Raw genomic sequence first — 19,273 nt, 5'->3', positions numbered from 1 at the left:
CTTTGTAACAAAGTGCACTGTAAAAGCATAATGTGGCCTAGTCCCACCACAGCTGTCTTTTTTTTGGAGACCCAGGATTCCCTGTGAGCTCTGCTCAGAGCTCAGAGATCCAGTTAAAAGATAGAGGCTAATTTTAAAACTACTTGTCTAAATTAAAGTGATCTCCTTATACAATCCTGTGGTAGATTTCTATACTTTTACGTTTGACTTGCCAGGCATTTTTAATCTTTCTCTAACACACCACACACACTCTCTCTCTACTTTGAGATATAAATGTTGCTATCTGATTTTCACCTAAGAGTTGTTCCTTTAGTATGCACATTCAGGGCTGTCTTACTGACAATTGCCTGGGCTAATGAAACAGGTTATCAAAAAATTGGAAGTCTTGGCTGGGCATGGTGGTTCCTGCCTGTAATCCCAGCTATTCAGGAGGCTGAGACAGGAGAATCACTTGAACCCAGGAGGTGGAGGTTGCAGTGACCTGAGATCATGCTACGGCACTCTAGCCTGTCCGAGACACTGTCTCACAAAAAAAGAAAAAAAGAAAGAAAAAGAAAGAAAAATAAACAAAACCCAAGAAATTGGAAGTCTAAAGTAGGAGGACAAAAGGGGTCTTTGGTTGGGTGCGGTGGCTCACGCCTGTAATCCTAGTACTTTGGGAGGACGAGATGGGAGGATTGCTTGAGGCTAGGAGTTTGAGACCAGCCTGAGCAACATAAGGAGACCCCATCTTTATGAAAAATATAAAAATTAGCCGGGTATAGTGACACATGCCTGTAGTCCCAGTGTTAGGCAGGGATCTAGACCCGACATGGCGGCGCCACCCGGCGTAGCAGGCCCTCTGTTCGAGACTTCCCTTCCTCTTTGAACACACCCGCAGACTTGCATACGTCAGAGGTTCCGGCTGGGCAACCACACTCCCCCATGACCTGCAGCTCACCTGCATTCCACAAGTTCCTAAACAGCAGTTTCGGTTAACAGTTTCCAAAGACCCCTTCCTCATGACCTTTACTCAACTCCTGCCCTAGTAGTTTCAAGACCCCCCAGGCCCTCTTTGTACAACCAGCTTCCCTACCTCTCAGGCTATAAAAAAAGCCCCTACCCTCCTCCCTCAGTGCGACTTCCTCACCCACACCTTCGGACCGAGGAACCTCACCTGCGAGTCCTAATAAAGGCTATTCTCACTGCCATTTGCCTTGTGTTTTTGTTCCCGGTTCGGCTCCAGCCTCAGTTTACCTTTACACCCAGATAATGCAGGAGGCTGAGGCAGAAGGATTACTTGGGCCCACACGGTCAAGGCTGCAGAGAACTATGATTGTGCCACTGCACTCCAGCCTGGGTGACAGAGTATGAGACCTTATCTCAAAAAAAGGGTGTCTTATGAATCTTTTTTTTTTTTTTTTTCTTTTTAGATGGAGTCTTGCTCTGTTGCCTGGGCTACAGTGGCACCATCTTGGCTCACTGCAACCTCTACCTCCTAGGTTTAAGTGATTCTCCTGCCTCAGCCTCCCAAGTAGCTGGGATTACAGGCGCCTGCCACTATGCCTGGCTAAGTTTTGTATTTTTAGTAGAGACGGGGTTTTATTATGTTGGCCAGGCTGGTCTCAAGCTCCTGACCTCAAGTGATTTGCCTGCCTCAGCCTCCCAAAGTGCTGGGATTACAGGTGTGAGTCACCGTGTCCTGCCAAAAGGGAGTCTCATGAATCTACAAGATCTACTTCTACCTGTGTGTCTGATTCATCTATGCATTTGTGTTGTGTATACGTTTCACTACCTGAAATACATAAAAGAGCTCTGATTAGCTTAAAGAAAAAAAAAAAAGAGGCACTTAAATCAAATATTTTATCAGAAAAATAGAGACTTTAAGCTCAAATGCTTTTTCAGGTTCACAGGACTCATAAATCTTTAATAAATAAGCTGGTTTAAAAATTATTGGCAAAATAAAATTAGAAATGCCTTCTGAATTGTCAACATACATTATTGTTTAGATTTATTGGTCAAGCGGTTTTATATTTATCTCTGCTAAATATTATAAGGTGTCAAAATTTGGCATGAGGGCTATAAAGCTATAAATGTAGCCCAAAAGAGAATTACCTTTAATGTTGTTGCTTTAATGAAAACAATGAAATTCCGAGTTATTGGCAAAAAAAAAAAAAAAAAGTCCATTTATTTAACCTCGAGGTTCTTACTTATGTAAATAACTGAAATTCATAGGTTGTAAAAATGGTTAACAGGGAAGTAACTTTAAGTGATGACTATTGCAGTTTTCAGAAGTAATCTCCTCAGGTTCTAACTGCTGTGTGGCCCGATGCTAAAAATATTTTATCTTAAAGGACTGAAGGAAATATTTTCTTCCAATAAAATGTTCTGCGCTCTTGGCTTTACATTGTTCTATGAAATCAAAGATTTTCACTTATGACCCCAGACACAGTCTTCCTATGTTCAACTAATTCAAGTACCATTTTCAGAGCTTTGACTTGCAGGTTATCTGAATGTACTCCCTGTAGGGAAAAACAATCACACTGCAGAAAGTCTTTTCATTTGCCATTTGATAACTGGCCTAACAAACAGATTTTACATTTTTTGAAATAATTCCTATGTCATTGTCATTAAGTTTTGATTTGCTTAGGAAAACTAAGATGAAAAACCCAAGGCTATTACATCTACATTACTGTCTACATTGCTTTTAAAGTCCTTGTGCTGTTAAGTTATAGGGCTTTGACTCTTGGGTCTAAAAAGGACTTCAAATCCTGCTAAACCTTAAACACTGACAGCAGTTAAAGCCTCATCTTCAGATCCAGAGAAGATGACAATCAAAATAAACTGTATTAATGAGACACTGGGCCAAAAATTAAAACTATTCAACTTCTCTAGGCCCAGAGACTATTGCAGAAGAGGTTGGCACGTAAGATTGTAAAGGCTGATTTTGAGAGAGAAAATTGTTCAGAGTTTTTCTATAAATTAAACATTAAGATCAAAAGCACACTGATACAATACCAGCATCTGGGTCCCTGTGTCAGAGTAACAAGGTTTTCCTGGAGAATTATACCACCTTTTTTTTTTTTTTTGAGATAGAGTCTTGCTTTGTCGCCCAGGCTGAAGTACAGTGGCGTGATCTTGGCTTACTACACCCTCCACCACCTGGGTTCAAGCAATTCTCTCACCTCAGCCTCCCAAGTGGCTGGGATTACAGGCTTCTGCCACCATGCCTAACTGATTTTTGTATTTTTAGTAGAGATGGGATTTTGCCTTGTTGGCCAGGCTGGTCTTGAACTCCTGACCTCAGGTGATCCGCCTGCCACAGCCTCCCAAAGTGCTGGGATTACACGCGTGAGCCACTGTGCCCAGCCTATTTTACAACTTTATAAGTTATAGATAAATTATAACAATGGGAAATAGGCTGGGTGTGGTAGCTCATACCTCTAATCCCAGCATTTTGGGAGGCAGAAGCGGGTGGATCACTTGAGGTCAGGAGTTCAAGACCAGCCTGACCAACATGGTGAAACCCTGTCTCTACTGAAAATACAAAAAATTAGCCAGGCTTGGTGGCAGGTGCCTGTAATCCCAGCTTCTTGGGAGGCTGAGGTGAGAGAATTGCTTGAACCCAGGAGGTGGAGGTTGCAGTGAGCTGAGATCACACCATTGCACTGTAGCCTGGGTGACAGAGCGAGACTCCGTCTCAAAAAAAAAAAAAAAGACTGGGCGCGGTGGCTCAAGCCTGTAATCCCAGCACTTTGGGAGGCCGAGATGGGTGGATCATGAGGTCAGGAGATCGAGACCATCCTGGCTAACACGGTGAAACCCCGTCTCTACTAAAAAATACAAAAAAAAAAAAAAAAACTAGCCGGGCGAGGTGGCGTGCGCCTGTAGTCCCAGCTACTCGGAGGCTGAGGCAGGAGAATGGCGTAAACCTGGGAGGCCGAGCTTGCAGTGAGCTGAGATCCGGCCACTGCACTCCAGCCTGGGCGACAGAGCGAGACTCCGTCTCAAAAAAAAAAAAAAAAAAAATTACAAACAATTATAACAAAGTTTATGAAAATTTTATCTTATGGTCAAGATGATTAAAATTTAATAGATTTGTTGATAAGATTTAAGAGAGATATAATTGGCCTCATGTTGTCTTTTTTAAGGCTTATCATTTAGGAAATTAAGTCTCCTTTCTCAAAGAATAAAGATTTCTGCCTCTTTTTTTTGGGAAATATTTGAGTTATAATGTGGTCTAAATAAATGACTTATTTTACAATGACTTGTGATCCTATTTTGTGATATCAAGTGTTTTTTAAACTTTTTATGTTTGGCCAACTTTCCAAAGTCAAATTCTAAACTCAATCCTTTTGACCTCATTAATTTTTTGAATTTAGGTCCTCTGAAGTCCAAAAGAGACATTTTCAGCTTATTTGGTGTAACAAAAGCATACAGAAAGTGTTATTAAATATGAAATGGTGTTTAACCTTCTTTGGATTATATTTATATAAATGTGTTATTAGTATGCCTTCCAAAATTATATGAAATTCCTATAATTCTGATATGTATTAGTATAGATTATGGTAGTAATTATGATTATTATTTAAAATTATTGCATGCCACATAAGTAACCAAATTTCCTTGTCATTTGTGTCTTTAACCATGGCTGTTCTAAGACTTTGTCATCCACAATTGTTGTTTTACTTTGATCCTTTTACAGAGTGGTTTATAATCAACTATAGAACTCTGAGTACTCTGATAATTTTAGAGACTGTGCCATTGGAATCGAGAGAAAAACTTCCAGGACTCTCATGGAGAGCTGATGTTTTCATGAGGATTGTTGATCCAATACTGGCAGAACAGAAGTTAATTGCATGGATTAAACTAACAGAAGCCTGAAATAATCTTTCATTACTTTTTGTTTAAAACATTTGCTTATTCTTTTTGTTTTGTTTTTCAGAGTCAAGAAAACTGTTTCTTCTTTGAAGCTATTTACAGTTTTTAACAGTTGAGTAAAGTATATTCTAGCAAGCAAAATTTACAACATAATTTATTTCTCTCTACCTAATTTCTCTGAAATTCAGAAACTATTTGTGAGTGTTCTTAATTTATGGCAATATACTTATTTGTATAAGTTCTGTAAGAATCTGCTTTGTTTTATTACAGGCCATACCTGGAGACTCTGCTTATTTTCCCAAGTCTTTGACTGGAATGGCATATTTTCAGATTGCCTTGAGGAAATGAGGTTGACCTATAGAGCCAATTAAAGCCCTTCAGAAAAACTGGTCCCATACCTTGTCCTTCATAGGGGTCTGATCTGTGGCAAGTAAAGAATGTTGGTTTCTGACAGGCCCAGGAATCCCAAGTTTTCTTGGGATACTGAAAAGAGGAAGTCACCCAGGCTGAGCCTGAGGTTTTTAAAAAGGTCTAATCTCAGATGCCTTGAGGAAAAGCTTCCAGCAAAGTCAACTTAAAAAAAAATAGAGAGTCTACATAGCAAATGATTATTCTTGCTGCACTTTATGCAAATAATCAAGCCAAGTACAAAAAGGCTAAAACTTATTTTACAAATAAACTGGTCCTACTATGATTTTTTTCTTTAATAAAATTGGGAAATTGGAGAGAGAAAAATTATGTTTCAAAATAACGTATAGTACACATGTTATTAGATTCTAGCCTTGTCTAGTGTTTTCCAATTTTTATTATTTTCTACAATTTGGACTGAAGCCAGAAATTTTTCCTGTCCACAAGTCTTAAAATAATGTTTTCAATTTTTTTTCTTTCTTTCTTTTTCCTCCTCCCCATTTTTCCGGATTTGAAATGCTGGAGCTAGACAACTTAAACTTTGGAAGAAAATGATAGCAACCTATTTATATACATAAATCATTTTCATATCTGCCTACTGATGTGTGGACTTCAGAGTAATATGGCGTGTATCAGTTTTCTGGGATTTTTCTTTCCTTTTTTTTTCGATTATTGCTTCCTTTTCCCCCTCTGTTTTCTTTCTCTTTTCCTTCCCCCATTTTTTTTTTTTTTTCTTCATAGGACATGAGAGTTCACAACCTGTTCCAAATGAGCTTTCCCAACAGCATAGGACCTATTTGTCTAGGAATAAACTCTCTTATCCATGAAAGATCAGCAAAATCCAAGACCAGCGACTCATTTTCTTCTAAAATGTTTTCTCCAAAAGATTTTCAAAAGAAAACAGGGGAGGAATATAAAAGGAAAATAAAAACTTGGGACCCCAATTCACTATGACAAAAGGAAAAAAAATCAAGCTGAAAGCTGAGTATGTAAGAAACTGCCTTTCCTTTTGTTTCTGAGCAGATAGCTACAGATAAAATGTTAAATATCTCAACAGGTAGCTCCTCTATATTCATCTTATCTCATGATTTACTGATCAGGAGATGAATACACAACTGACTATTCCCTTACCTGTTCCTTTTCTCTTGCAACATGTGGATTACCATACCCTCCTTCTTTCCTCTCCAGCCTGTTTTTCCCCTTTAAATATTGAAGCCTTCAAAATTATCTTTGGAGAAAGGCACAGATACCTGCCTCCTGGGCATGTCATTAACCTTGGCAAAATAAATTTTTTACTTACCTGTGTAAGCCAAAAAAAGATGAGTTGCTTTGTGATTACAGGGCTAGATTGAGAATCTCACTTGTTAAACATTCTGGTCTTAAAATGGTTGACAAAAATGTCAAGCTCTAAAATATTTGAAGAGATTTATTCTGAGCTAAATATGAATGACTGATGGCCAGTGACACAGCCCTCAGGAGATCCTGAGAACATGTGACCAAGGTGGTTGGGGCACAACCTAGTTTTATACATTTTAGGGAGACATGGGACATCAATCAAATACATGTAAGATATACATTGATTCAGTCCAGAAATGTGGGACAACTCGAAGTAGGGGCTTCTAGATCATAGGTAGATTTAAACATTTTCTGATTGGCAATTTGTTGTAAGAATTATTATTAATAGAAAGGAATATGTGGGTTACAATAAGGGGTTGTGGAGACCAAAGTTTTATCATGTAGATGAAGCCTCCAGGTAGCAGGCTTCAGAGAGAATAGATTGGTCTTGGGAATTCTTCCACTAGGAGACATCATGATGCTTCCATTGATTTGGAGATAAGATGGCCACTTGGCCATGAACTACTGGTTGGAGTGATTGATTCCAATTACCAGGGGGAATTTGGTGACTGTCACACAATAGAGGCAAGGAGGGCCATGTCTGGAACCCAGAGCAGTCTCTGGAACACCTCTTAGTACTACCATACCCAATAAGAGAAGTTAAGTGTAAAAATATAGCAAGTAAAAAAGGTAGGCCTACCAAGGATTCAGCCCCTTTGGGAGTGAAGATTTGAGTCACCCCCCAGGTAAAGAACTTGAGCAGCTGAGGTACTGGCTGAGGAAATGGAACATGGAATGACTAGTGAAAGAAGAAAGGCTTATCAAACTGCAGCCCTGTGACTAGCATAGAAATGAGGATAGTAGGCTGGGCACGCTGGCTCACGCCTGTAATCCCAGCACTTCAGGAGGCTGAGGTATGTGGATCACCTGAGGTCAGGAGTTCAAGACCAGCCTGACCAACAGGGAAAAACCCCGTCTCTACTAAAAAATACAAAATTAGCTGGGCCTGGTGGCGCATGCATGTAATCCCAGCTGCTCAGGAGGCTGAAGCAGGAGAATCACTTGATCCTCGGATGAGGAGATTGGAGTGAGCTGAGATCGCGCCACTGTACTCCAGCCTGGGTGACAAGAGCAAAACTCCATCTCAAAAAAGGAAAGAAAAGAAAAGAAAAGAAATGAAGATAGTAGCAGCTATGCATATTCTCCCTTTATCCACTCATGGTTTTGGCTCACATGTATATGCTATATGTCTATATTCAGTACTCTTTTATTTTCTCCCTCTCCCATTATTACTATTATCATTAAGACAGGAACTCACTATGTCACCCAGGCTGGAGTGCAGTGGTACAATCTCAGCTCACTGTATCCTCCATTTCCTGGGCTCAGGTGATCCTCCTACCTCAGCCTCCTGAGTAGCTGGGACTACAGGTGTACATCACCACTCCTGGCTAATGTTTGTATTTTTTGTAGAGTTAGGGTTTGCCATGTTGCCCATGCTGGTCTTGAATTCCTAGGCTCAAGCAATCTACTCACTGCAGCCTCCTAAGGTGCTGGGATTACAGGTGAGAGACACTGCGCCCAGTCCCTCTCCCTTTATCTCATTGTTGTACCATCCCTGTAGAACTTACCATTTGTGTTATGGTGATCTGATATGTGTCTGCCTCCCTGGTAGGCAGGATCCTTGAGGGAAGGGAACTTTTATATGTACACCAAACACAGGCCCAGTCCACTGGGCATGCCACCTGGCCATCTTCTGTTGCTTCTGCCCAGTGATCATCTGCTAACCACCTGCACTTCCCTGCACAGAAACAATGAGTTTAATTCAACTTAGGATTACTAATAATTATCGCTTGGCTCAGCAGCCTTGTCCTGCTGGGCAAACTCACGAGAGAGCAGTTAGACATTTAAAGAAACTGCTATGGTTTATATAAAATAATAAGCATTCTCTCCTCCCTCTTCTATGTATAGACTGCTTAATAATAATAGTTATTAATAGCTAGTATTAATTGAGTACCGAGTGCTGGGGATACAGAGAAGACATAGTCCCACTCTAGTGGGAGGTGCACTAGTAAATCCTTGCTGACATGACAGGGTGATAGTGTTATGCTAGAAGTTGCAGGGGGTTGGGGGTGGGTGCGGTGTATGGTAAACTCACCTGATAGCATAACTTAAGCATACCCTGAGAAGGACCTCACATGGCAGACGCCCCTGCATGCGGTTAGGAGTTCTGAGCTAAGGAATCCAGGCATGGCTTACCCGGAGATTCATTCCTTGTCTATGAAGAACCTCTGAGCACCCGACCCTATCCCCATCCTGTGGAATTCGGGCTGTACAGGGGACCCAGGCCGTTTGTTCGGGGTTAAATGAAGGTTGCTGGGTGGAGGTTGTCAGAGGGAGGATCCTATGTGAAAATGCTATTGAAACTGTGTGCCTTTTGCAAGTGGTTGCAGTTCTCCTGCTCAGCCCACTGCCCTGGACATTCTCCCCCATATGTAAGTACCCAATAAAAACCTCATGTCTCATTGGCTGGCTTTGGGTCTCTTCTTCGGCCTCTTGAACCTGGTGCCATCCCCACTGGTGTTGATAGGTGTTTCGCACAACAAGGATGGCTGCAGGAACACGGAGGAGTGATGTCTAACTTAGACTGGGATAGAGCCGCAGGGAAGGCTTCTTGGAGAAGGTGACTCGCAGTAAGGGAGGAGACCACCCCTCATATCGTCTTATGCCCAATTTCTGCCTCCAAAGAAAGAAGAAGTAAAAACTCAAAGGCAGAAATGAAATCCACAGGTAGACAGCCTGGCACCGCACCCTGGGCCTGGTAGTTAAAGATCGACCCCTGACCTAATCGGTTCTGTTATCTAGAGATTACAGACATTGTATAGAAATGCACTGTGAAAATCCCTATCCTGTTTTGTTACGATCTAATTACCAGTGCATGCAGCCCCCAGTCACGTACCCGCTGCTTGCTCAATCAATCACGACCCCCTCACACGCACCCTCTTAGAGTTGTGAGCCCTGCTCACTCGGGGAGCTCGGCTCTTGAGACAGGAGTCTTGCCGATGCCCCCCCGGCCGAATAAACCCCTTCCTTCTTTAACTCGGTGTCTGAGGAGTTTTGTCTGTGGCTCGTCCTGCTACAACAGTAAGAATAGGAGTTAGCTTGACCAGCAGGGCATGGCTGTGTTAGACTCTTTTGGTGAAGGAAATGAGATCTTATGCTAGAGAGCTTATGCTAGCTTTAGCAGTGGCATTTGTGGTAAAGAGACACAGCCAGGGATCCACACATGGGAGTCCTGTTACAGCTGGTCCTTGTGGAGACTGGGTATAAGATAGTGGATCGCATACTAAAGCACACCAGAATCACCTGGAGGGCTGGTGAAAGCCCAGATCTCAGGGCCTCTCACCTCCAGGGTTTTTGATTCAGTAGGACCGAGATGAGGCCAGAGAATGTGCATTTCTAACAAGCCTGCAGGTGATACTGATGCTGCTGGTCCAGGCCCCACACTTTGAGACCTCCCCCTGCCTAAAGCAGGCCTGGCAATCTCAGTCACAGAAGCCCATGGATCTTGGCCCAAGCTGTGTGGAGTCATGTTGGTTGTGCAGCTACCTTCTCTATTTTCTCTATTTTTTTATTTTTTGAGATGGAGTTTCACTCTTGTTGCTCAGGCTGGAGGGCAGTGGCGCGATCTTGGCTCACTGCAACCTCTGCCTCCCGAGTTCAAGTGATTCTCCTGTCTCAGTCACCCAAGTAACTGGGTTACAGGCGCCCGCCACCACATTCAGCTAATTTTTGTATTTTTAGTAGAGACAGGGTTTCATCATGCTGGTCAGGCTGGTCTCAAACTCCTGACTTCAGATGATCCGCCCTTCTTGGCCTCCCAAAGTGCTGGGGTTACAGGCGTGAGCCACTGCACCCAGCCTATTTTCTCTATTTTTGGTGCTTTCATTCTCTCAGGATTGTTCACTCCTCCTGCTCCCTGTGTCTTTACCTCTCAGCTTGCTTTACTCACTGGTGGTTTTGACCCTGCACAGCCTAACAGGGTCCCTCAATCCAGCTGCCTCTCTCTTTTTTTTTGAGATGGAATTTCACTCTGTTGCCCAGGCTGGAGTGCAATGGTGCGATCTTGGCTCACTGCAAACTCTGCCTCCCAGGTTCAAGCGATTCTCCTGCCTCAGCCTCCCAAGTAGCTGGGATTACAGGCGTGTGCCTCCATACCTGGCTAATTTTGTATTTTTAGTAGAGACAGGGTTTCTCCGTGTTGGCCAGTCTGGTCTCAAACTTCCGACCTGAGGTGATCTGCCCGCCTTGGCCTCCCAAAGTGCTGGGATTACAGGCATGAGCCACAGCACCCAGTCAACCAACTGCCCATCTCTGTGCATCTCTTTGGCTTCACTCTTGGCTCTTCCTTGATGCTTTACATATTCCCCAGTTTAAAGGCTGAATACAGAGAAACTTGATTAGCCAAATTTGTTCCTGAAAGGGCATAGTTTAGAGCACTTGCTACCTCACAGGCTGCTGGCCAGCCCAGGAAGTAGCTGTGTTTGGCTCAGGTGTCCACCTGTGAAGGCGGGGTCACGGACACAGAGAGGAAAGCTCCCCTGCTCTCCCAGGCATCTCGGAAGAGTGGTCTGAGTGTATCCTCTCACTTCCTCTCCTCCTGTTTTCCACACACTCTACCCCAGGAGGAACTCTATTTCTTTTTTTTTCCTTTACGTTTTTTAAAAAATTATTTATTATTTTTTGAGACAAGGTCTTGTTCTGTTTCCCAGTCTGGAGTGCAGTAGCATGATCATGCTACTGCACCTCGAACGCCTGGACTCAAGTGATCCTCCCGCCTTAGCCTCCCAAGTAGCTGGGACCACAGGCATGTGCACCACCATGCCTGGCTAATTTTTGTACTTTTTGTAGAGATGGGGTTTTGTTTTGCAACGTTGCACAGGCGATCTTGGCTCACTGCAACCTCTGCCTCCTGGGTTCAAGTGATTATTCTGTCTCAGCCACCCAAGTAACTGGGTTACAGGTGCCCGCCACCACGTCTGGCTAATTTTTGTATTTTTAGTAGAGACAGGGTTTCATCATGCTGGTCAGGCTGGTCTCAAACTCCTGACCTCAGATGATCCACCCTCCTTGGCCTCCCAAACTCTTGGGCTCAAGCAATCCACCTGCCTCGGCCTCCCAAAATGCAGGGATTACAGGTATGAGCCACTGTGCCTGGCCAAAGTGCTCTATTTCTGTAACTCTGTTGAAACTTTCCTGAGGACCATCCATGGCTCCTGTTCTCCAAGCCCAAAGGTATCTCTTCAGTCCTCAACATTTATTCTACTTTGCTTTTTTCAATCACTTTAGTTTTGACTAAAGTACTTGTGGTTCAAAACTTAAAAGGTACAAAATGCTCTACAATAAAAAGAAATTATCTTTTCAGCTCTTCCCCCAGCGATCCAAAATGCCCTCCCCAGAGGCAACCAATGTTCCTAGTTTCCTCTAAACGTGCCTGGAAATATTCTATGAATATAAACATGTGTACAGTTGACCCGTAAACAGTGTAGGTTTAAGGCCAGGCACCGTGGCTCACGCCTGTAATCCCAGCACTTAGGGAGGCTGAGGGAGGGTGGATCACGAGGTCAAGAAATCAAGACCATCCTGGCCAACATGGTGAAACTCCATCTCTACCAAAAATACAAAAATTAGCTGGGCATGGTGGCATGCCTGTAGTCCCAGCTACTCAGGAAGCTGAGGCGGGAGAGTCGCTTGAACCTGGGATGTGGAGGTTGCAGTGAGAAGAGATTGTGCCACTGCATTCCAGCCTGGCAACAGAGTGAGACTCTGTCTCAAAAACAAACAAACAAAAAACCAATATGGGTTTGAACTGGAGGGTCCACTTATACACAGATATTTTTTCAACCAAATGCAAATTGAAAACACAGTACTCACGGGATAGGAAACCTCTGTATACAGAGGGCTGCTTTTCATATTTATGGGTTCTGCAGGGCTGACTGCGGGACTTGAGTATGTGTGGATTTCGGTATACATGGGGGTCTGGACCCAATTTCTTGCATAAATCGAGTGACGACTATATATATTTTCTTTTTCTTTCTTTCTTTCTTTTTTTTTTTTTTGAGATGGAGTCTCACTCTGTCACCCAGGCTGGAGTGCAGTAGCTCTATCTGGGCTCACTGCAACCTCTGTCTCCTGGGTTCAAGCAATTCTCGTGCCTCAGCCTCCCAAGTAGCTGGTACTACAGGCATGCACCACCATGCCCAGCTAATTTTTTTGTATTTTTAGTAGAGATAGGGATTCACCATGTTGGCCAGGCTGGTCTCAAACTCCTGACCTCAGGTGATCCGCCCCCCCTTGGCCTCCCAAAGTGCTGGGATTACAGGTGTGAGCCATCTTGCCCAGCCTTCTCCTCATTTTTTAAACTGGCTACTTCTTTTTTTTTTTTTTTTTTTTGAGACGGAGTCTCGCTCTGTCGCCCAGGCTGGAGTGCAGTGGCCGGATCTCAGCTCACTGCAAGCTCCGCCTCCCGGGTTTACGCCATTCTCCTGCCTCAGCCTCCCGAGTAGCTGGGACTACAGGCACCCGCCACCTCACCCGGCTAGTTTTTTGTATTTTTTAGTAGAGACGGGGTTTCACCGTGTTAGCCAGGATGGTCTCGATCTCCTGACCTAGTGATCCGCCCATCTCGGCCTCCCAAAGTGCTGGGATTACAGGCTTGAGCCACCGCGCCCGGCCTAAACTGGCTACTTCTATTTGTCAAAGCTCCTCATTAAAAAAATTGGTAGCATATTACACTCCTCCATACCTTGCTTTTTCACTTTAATTTTTTATTTTTATTTATTTTTAATTTTTTAGAGATGGGGTCTTGCTATGTTGCTCAGGTTGGTCTCCAATTCCTGGCCTCAAGTTATCCTGCCACCTCAGTCTCCCTAGTTGCTAGAATTACAGGTGTGAACCACTGTGTACAGCCACTTTATACATTGAAGTTAGTGTCATGTCATGACATAAGGTGCTTTTTCATTCTTTTTTGCAGCTGGATATTATTCTGTTGTGTGATGTGCCATGATTTATGGCTCCCCACTGATGGACAATGTTCATAATGTTTTGCTGTTGCAAACATGCTGTAATAAATTTTCCTGCACATATTTGACTTTGCACAGTGCAGGGTATTGGTAGCTGTAATTGTCTTAAGGTGGATTCGTCAGAAAATGGAATTTTTTTTTTTTTTTTTTTTGAGATGGAGTCTCGCTCTGCCCAGGCTGGAGTGCAGTGGCATGATCTCAGCTCACTGCAACCTTCACCTCCTGGGTTCAAGCAATCCTCTTGCCTCAGCCTCCTGGTAGCTGGTGTGTGCCACTACATCCAGCTAATTTTCGTGTTTTCAGTAGAGACGGGATTTCACCGTGTTGGCCAGGCTGGTCTCGAGCTCCTGACCTCAGGTGATTCACCTGCCTTGGCCTCCCAAAGTGCTGGGTTTACAGGCAGGAGCCACTGCGCCTGGCCCTGAAAACGGATTTTGATGAAGAGATTTGTGTGCAGGTAGTTTGTTCCCTCAAGCCAAGACTAACTCCTAGGGAGGGATTCAGCTCTGAATCCTCAGCTGCCAACACTCCATCAGCTGAGAGAATGAGTGCATTGGACCTGAGAGGTGCATTTGAACCATGCACTGCTACGCCCACTGCACTATACCCTTGAGCCAGTCAGCTCCTCCAGATTTATAATATAAATTTACTTCACCTGGGAACAGCATCGCCAGAATTCCGGTTGGTGTCTTCTTGGCAGGAGGACTTCCTAGAGGAGGTGATTCCTGACTTAGGTTTTTAAGAATAAATAGGACATTGCCAAGTGGACAAGACAAAGGGGTTGGAAAAAGACTTTAGAGAGCACCCCCCCCTCTGTGGTTCTTACCAAGGGTGTGGGTTCAAATCACTTGAGGAGCTTTTGCAACACACAAATGTCTGGGCTTCTTGGGAAAGAACCAATCTGGTCTTATCTCTTCATTTTGCAAATGAGGAAACTAAGATATTGCATTGATTGAATTAGCAGCAAAGCCAGGCTGGAGTCTCAGGTCTCTGCGGAGCCCCAGACCTTGTTTTCCAAACTGTAATCCCTCTGGCGCATTTCAAGCAGGAATAAAACATTCTTAACTACAATGGAATAACTGCCTTTTCCCAATTTGCAAAAAAAACTTAATTTAATGTAAGTGTCATTCTCAGTTGCAAGTTTTCTCCCATAATGTTCTTAATTTTTAATTTTGAACTAATTTTTGCCTTACAAAAAAGTTGCAAAAATAGTATAATGAGCCCTGTATACCCCTCACAAGCTTCCCCTAATGTCAATATTTTACATAATCACTGCAAAATGAGCAGAACTAGGAGCTCAATATTTGCACAATACTACTAACTAAACTACAGAACTTACTTGAACTTTATCCTTTTATTTTAATTAATTAATTAATTTTTTAGACAAAGTCTGGCTCTGTCACTCAGGATGGAGTGCAGTGGCATGATGTCGGCTCACTGCAACCTCTGCCTCCTCCTGGGTTCAAGCGATTCTCCTGCCTCCACCTCCTGAATAGCTGGGATTACAGGCACTCACTACCACACCAGGTTAATTTTTGTATTTTTAGCAGAGGCAGGGTTTCACCATGTTGGCTTGGCTGGTCTTGAACTCCTGACCTCAAGTGATTTGCCCACTTTCGCCTCCCAAATTGCTGGGATTACAGGCATGAGCCACCATGCCCGGCCAATTTTATCACGTTAAAAAACTTATTCTGAACTTTCTTTAGGGCTTACATAAAATTATTTTGATTTTCTATTTTTTTAGGCAGAGTCTAGCTCTGTTGCCCAAGCTGGAGTGCAGTGGTGTGACCATAGCTTTCTATTAATTCTAGGAGTTCACTGTAGCCTTGAACTCCCACGCCTGACTAACTTAAATTTTTTTTTGTAGAGATGTGGCCTCGCTTTATTGCCCAGGCTGGTCTCAAACTCCTGACTGGAAGTGATCCTCCCACACGGCCTCCAAACATGCTGGATTACAGGCATGAGCCACCATGCCTGGCCAGGGTTATGGAAAATTAAACCTTACTTTTTAAAAAAGCTTTTGTACTTTCTACAACTTTCATGCTTTCAAAAGATAAAAGAACACATAAACAAGTAACAGAGGAGTTGTAATAAAAAGACTCAAAAGTTGCCAATAATGCTTAGACAGCTGGTTTTTCTTCTGTATTTTAAAATCATGTTTTCTATTATCTTTGAAAGCATGCAAATTTAATTAAGCTGACATTTTAAAGCAAGGCACATTAGCTAAATGAATGGTGTCTGTGAGATCATTTTTATGTGATAAAATGAAGTATTTCACATTTAATGCACGTCAGCAGAAACTGTCATGACCTGTAGGTGCTCTCCCATCTGAATGGGTCTGAGCACTGCTGTACTCCAGGCCATCCATCTATTTAGAGGTGCAAGATACCATGAAATGCAAGCCTTTGGCTTTCTGGACCAGGCTTTTCAACTAGTTACTGTTGAGATAGACCTCAGACCTCTGTTACTATCATATACCAGCATAAATATTATGTGTCGTTTATTGGAATCCCCTCCATCCCTGATATTGATCTCCTCCTTAGAGTACTAATTTCATTTATTTATATTTTTATATTTCAGTTATTCATTTTTTATGTATGCACATGGTGAAATTCAAGCTGTACAGAAAAGTATATTAGGCCTTTTTTGTGTTGCTTTAAAGGAATACCCGAGACTGGGTAATTTATGAAGAAAAGAGGTTTAATTGACTCATGGTTCTGCAGGCTGTACAAGAAATGTGGTGCCACATCAGCTTCTGGGGAGGCCTCAGGAAGCTTTCACTCATGGGGAAAGGTGAATAGGGATTAGGCTCATCGCATGGCCAGAGCAGTAGCAAGAGAGAGGGGAGGTGCCAAAGACTTTTAAACAACCAGATCTCCAGATAACTCATTCATTATGGTGAGGACAGCACCAAGCCATTCATGAGGGATCTGCCTCAGTCATCCAATACCTCCCACCAGGCCCCACCTCCAACATTGGGGGTTACATTTCAACATGATATTTGGAGGGACAAACCAAACCACATTAAAAAGCATAAAATTAAGAGTTAAAATACCCCCCTTACCCACACCAACTTCTAGACCCTTGATTCTCAAAGGCGGGTGGTGCCATCTCCTGGGGACACTTTGGAAAGGTAGGGGAGTATTTTTGATTGTTTCAATGATTGCAGGTATTACGGAATTGGGGGAGTGGTAAAGAATGTTTATCATCCTGCAAACAAAGAAAAAAAAAAAAAGAATTTACCTGCATCCAACACAACGTTTTAATCCTGGTGGATGTTCATATACGTGAAAAATCCTGTTTACTATGGTCTAAATCTAGAAAATACATGTTAACAGTTGTTCAGTTCTGTCCAACCTGGGAGATGCTATTCACATCATAGAAATCATAGATTTTAATATTTATTATGCTATTTTTCTGGCAGATGCCAGTGAAGTGTCTTGCTCTGATAAAATTAGCACATTGTGACAGTTTTTCCAAACAGTGGAGGTGAAGTATGATGAGGAAGGGGTCCTTTTTCTAATTTGCATCGAAGTGACATATGGGACTTTTGTCTTTTAAAAAAATTGTGTAAAAAATTTTTGAGAACTAAGAAAACAAGTTCTTATATGTTGCAAATATTTTGTGATTTAGTTTTAAATTATCGTTGACTTTGTTTAAACTCTTTTTCACTGCAGTTAAAAAACAGCTTTGGCCAACATGGTGAAATCCTGTCTCTACTGAAAATAGAACAATTAGCCGGGGGTGGGGCAGGTGGCGTATGACTGTAGTCTCAGGCTGAGGCATGAGAACTGCTTAAACCTGGGAGGTGGAGGTTGCAGTGAGCTGAGATGGCACCACTGCACTCTAGCCTGGATGACAGAGCAAGACTCTGTTTAAAAAAAAAAATGTGTATAGCCAAGTTTATTATGTTTCCCTTTTATTTTTTGTGTTTATATCTTGCCTAAAGAGCCTGCCCTTCTTTATGAGATTGAAAAAGTAAATTTTTACTTTTAATTTTTTTAAAAATTAGAGACATTTGTATATTAAGTATATAATCACTCTTGTTATTAAAGTATTTCATTTCTAAGGTTTTTCAAATGCCTATTGAAAATATTTTTGGTCCACCTTTGATGTGTAAATGTGGTAAACTATGTGTATAGATTTCCTTGTATTGAACCCGGCTTGCTTGCATTTCTGGGTTGAATGGACCTCAACTGGTCATGACGTTCTAATGCACTGTTGAGTTTTATTTGCTAAAGATATAAAATACTTGAAATGAGATTGAGTTATGATTTTCTTGTTTTTGCATTTCAATTATTTTTCAGATTTGTTGTTAGTGTTATTCTGGTTTTGTAGAAATTTTGACACTTTTATTGTGTGGTCTGTCTCTGAAAAAGTTTAAATAGTTTCAGAATTTATCATGCATTTATTCAACAAGTATTTATTAAGTACTGGCATTGGAAATACAGCAATGATCAAAATGGACAAGAATGCCTTTCATCTTAGCAGGGGAAGGCAGACTGTAAACAAATAAATAGTTAAGATATATAATATGTCAGGTGGTGGTAAGTGTTCTAGAGAAAATAAAGCAGAGGAGGGAGACAGAGGTGCTAGGAGGCAGGAGCAGGGGCTGCCATTTTAAATGGGGAGGCCAGGCATGGTGACTCATGCCTGTAATCCTAGCACTTTGGGAGGCCAAGGCAGGCAGATCATTTGAGGTCAGGAGTTTGAAACCAGCCTGGCCAACATGGTGAAACCCCATTGCTACTAAAAGTTAGCCAAGAATGGTGGTGGGTACCTGTAATCCCAGCTACTCAGGAAGCTGAAGCAGGAGAACTGCTTGAGCCCAGGAGGCAGAGTGAGCAGTGAGCAGAGATTGCACCATTGCACTCCATCATCCTGGGTAACAGAGCAAGACTCGGTCTCAAAAAAAAAAAAAAAAAAAAAAAAAAAAAAGGAGGGGGAGGTCAGGAAGCCTCATAGAGACAGTGACATTTAGGCAAAGACCTGAAGGAGGTAAGGGAATGAGCCGTGTAAGTACTGAGAGGTCAATAGAGGGAATAGCAGTCCTAAAGCCCTGAGATGGGAACTGCCCAGGGTGTTCAAAGAACATTAAGAAGGTCAGAATGAGGAGGGCTAAGCCAGGGGAAAAGAAGTGTGAATTCACATCAGAGGTAGAGGGGGCCCTGAGAGTAAGGAGTCAACTTTACAATGAATGAATTGAGGAGTCACTGGAGGGTATTTCTGGTGGTTTATTTCAGGTGACAGCTCAGGGTGGTTGGACCGGGGTGGGAGCAATGGAGGTGTTCAGAGATGGTCAGACTCCTGTTGAATCTTGAAGGTGGATCCACTGGGATTTGTTGGCTATTGGATGTGGGATAAGAAAAAATGGGAGAAGTCGAATTTGACTCCAGTTTTTGGCTGGAGTGACTGGAAGGATTTGTTTACCATTTTTTGAGATTGGGAAGACAGAGGCGGGAGTAGATTTCTGGGGATAATCACTGATTCCGTTTCGGACAAGATGCATTTGAGATGCTTTTCATGTATGTAAGGGAATAGGCAAGTATGGGGTTCAGGGAGGAGGTTCAGGCTGGAGGTACAGATTTGAG

Source organism: Macaca mulatta, chromosome 18, assembly GCF_049350105.2.
Source record: "Macaca mulatta isolate MMU2019108-1 chromosome 18, T2T-MMU8v2.0, whole genome shotgun sequence".
Lineage (NCBI taxonomy): Eukaryota > Metazoa > Chordata > Mammalia > Primates > Cercopithecidae > Macaca > Macaca mulatta.
The sequence above is the reverse complement of the archived record's forward strand: the minus strand, read 5'-3'. Positions refer to the sequence as shown.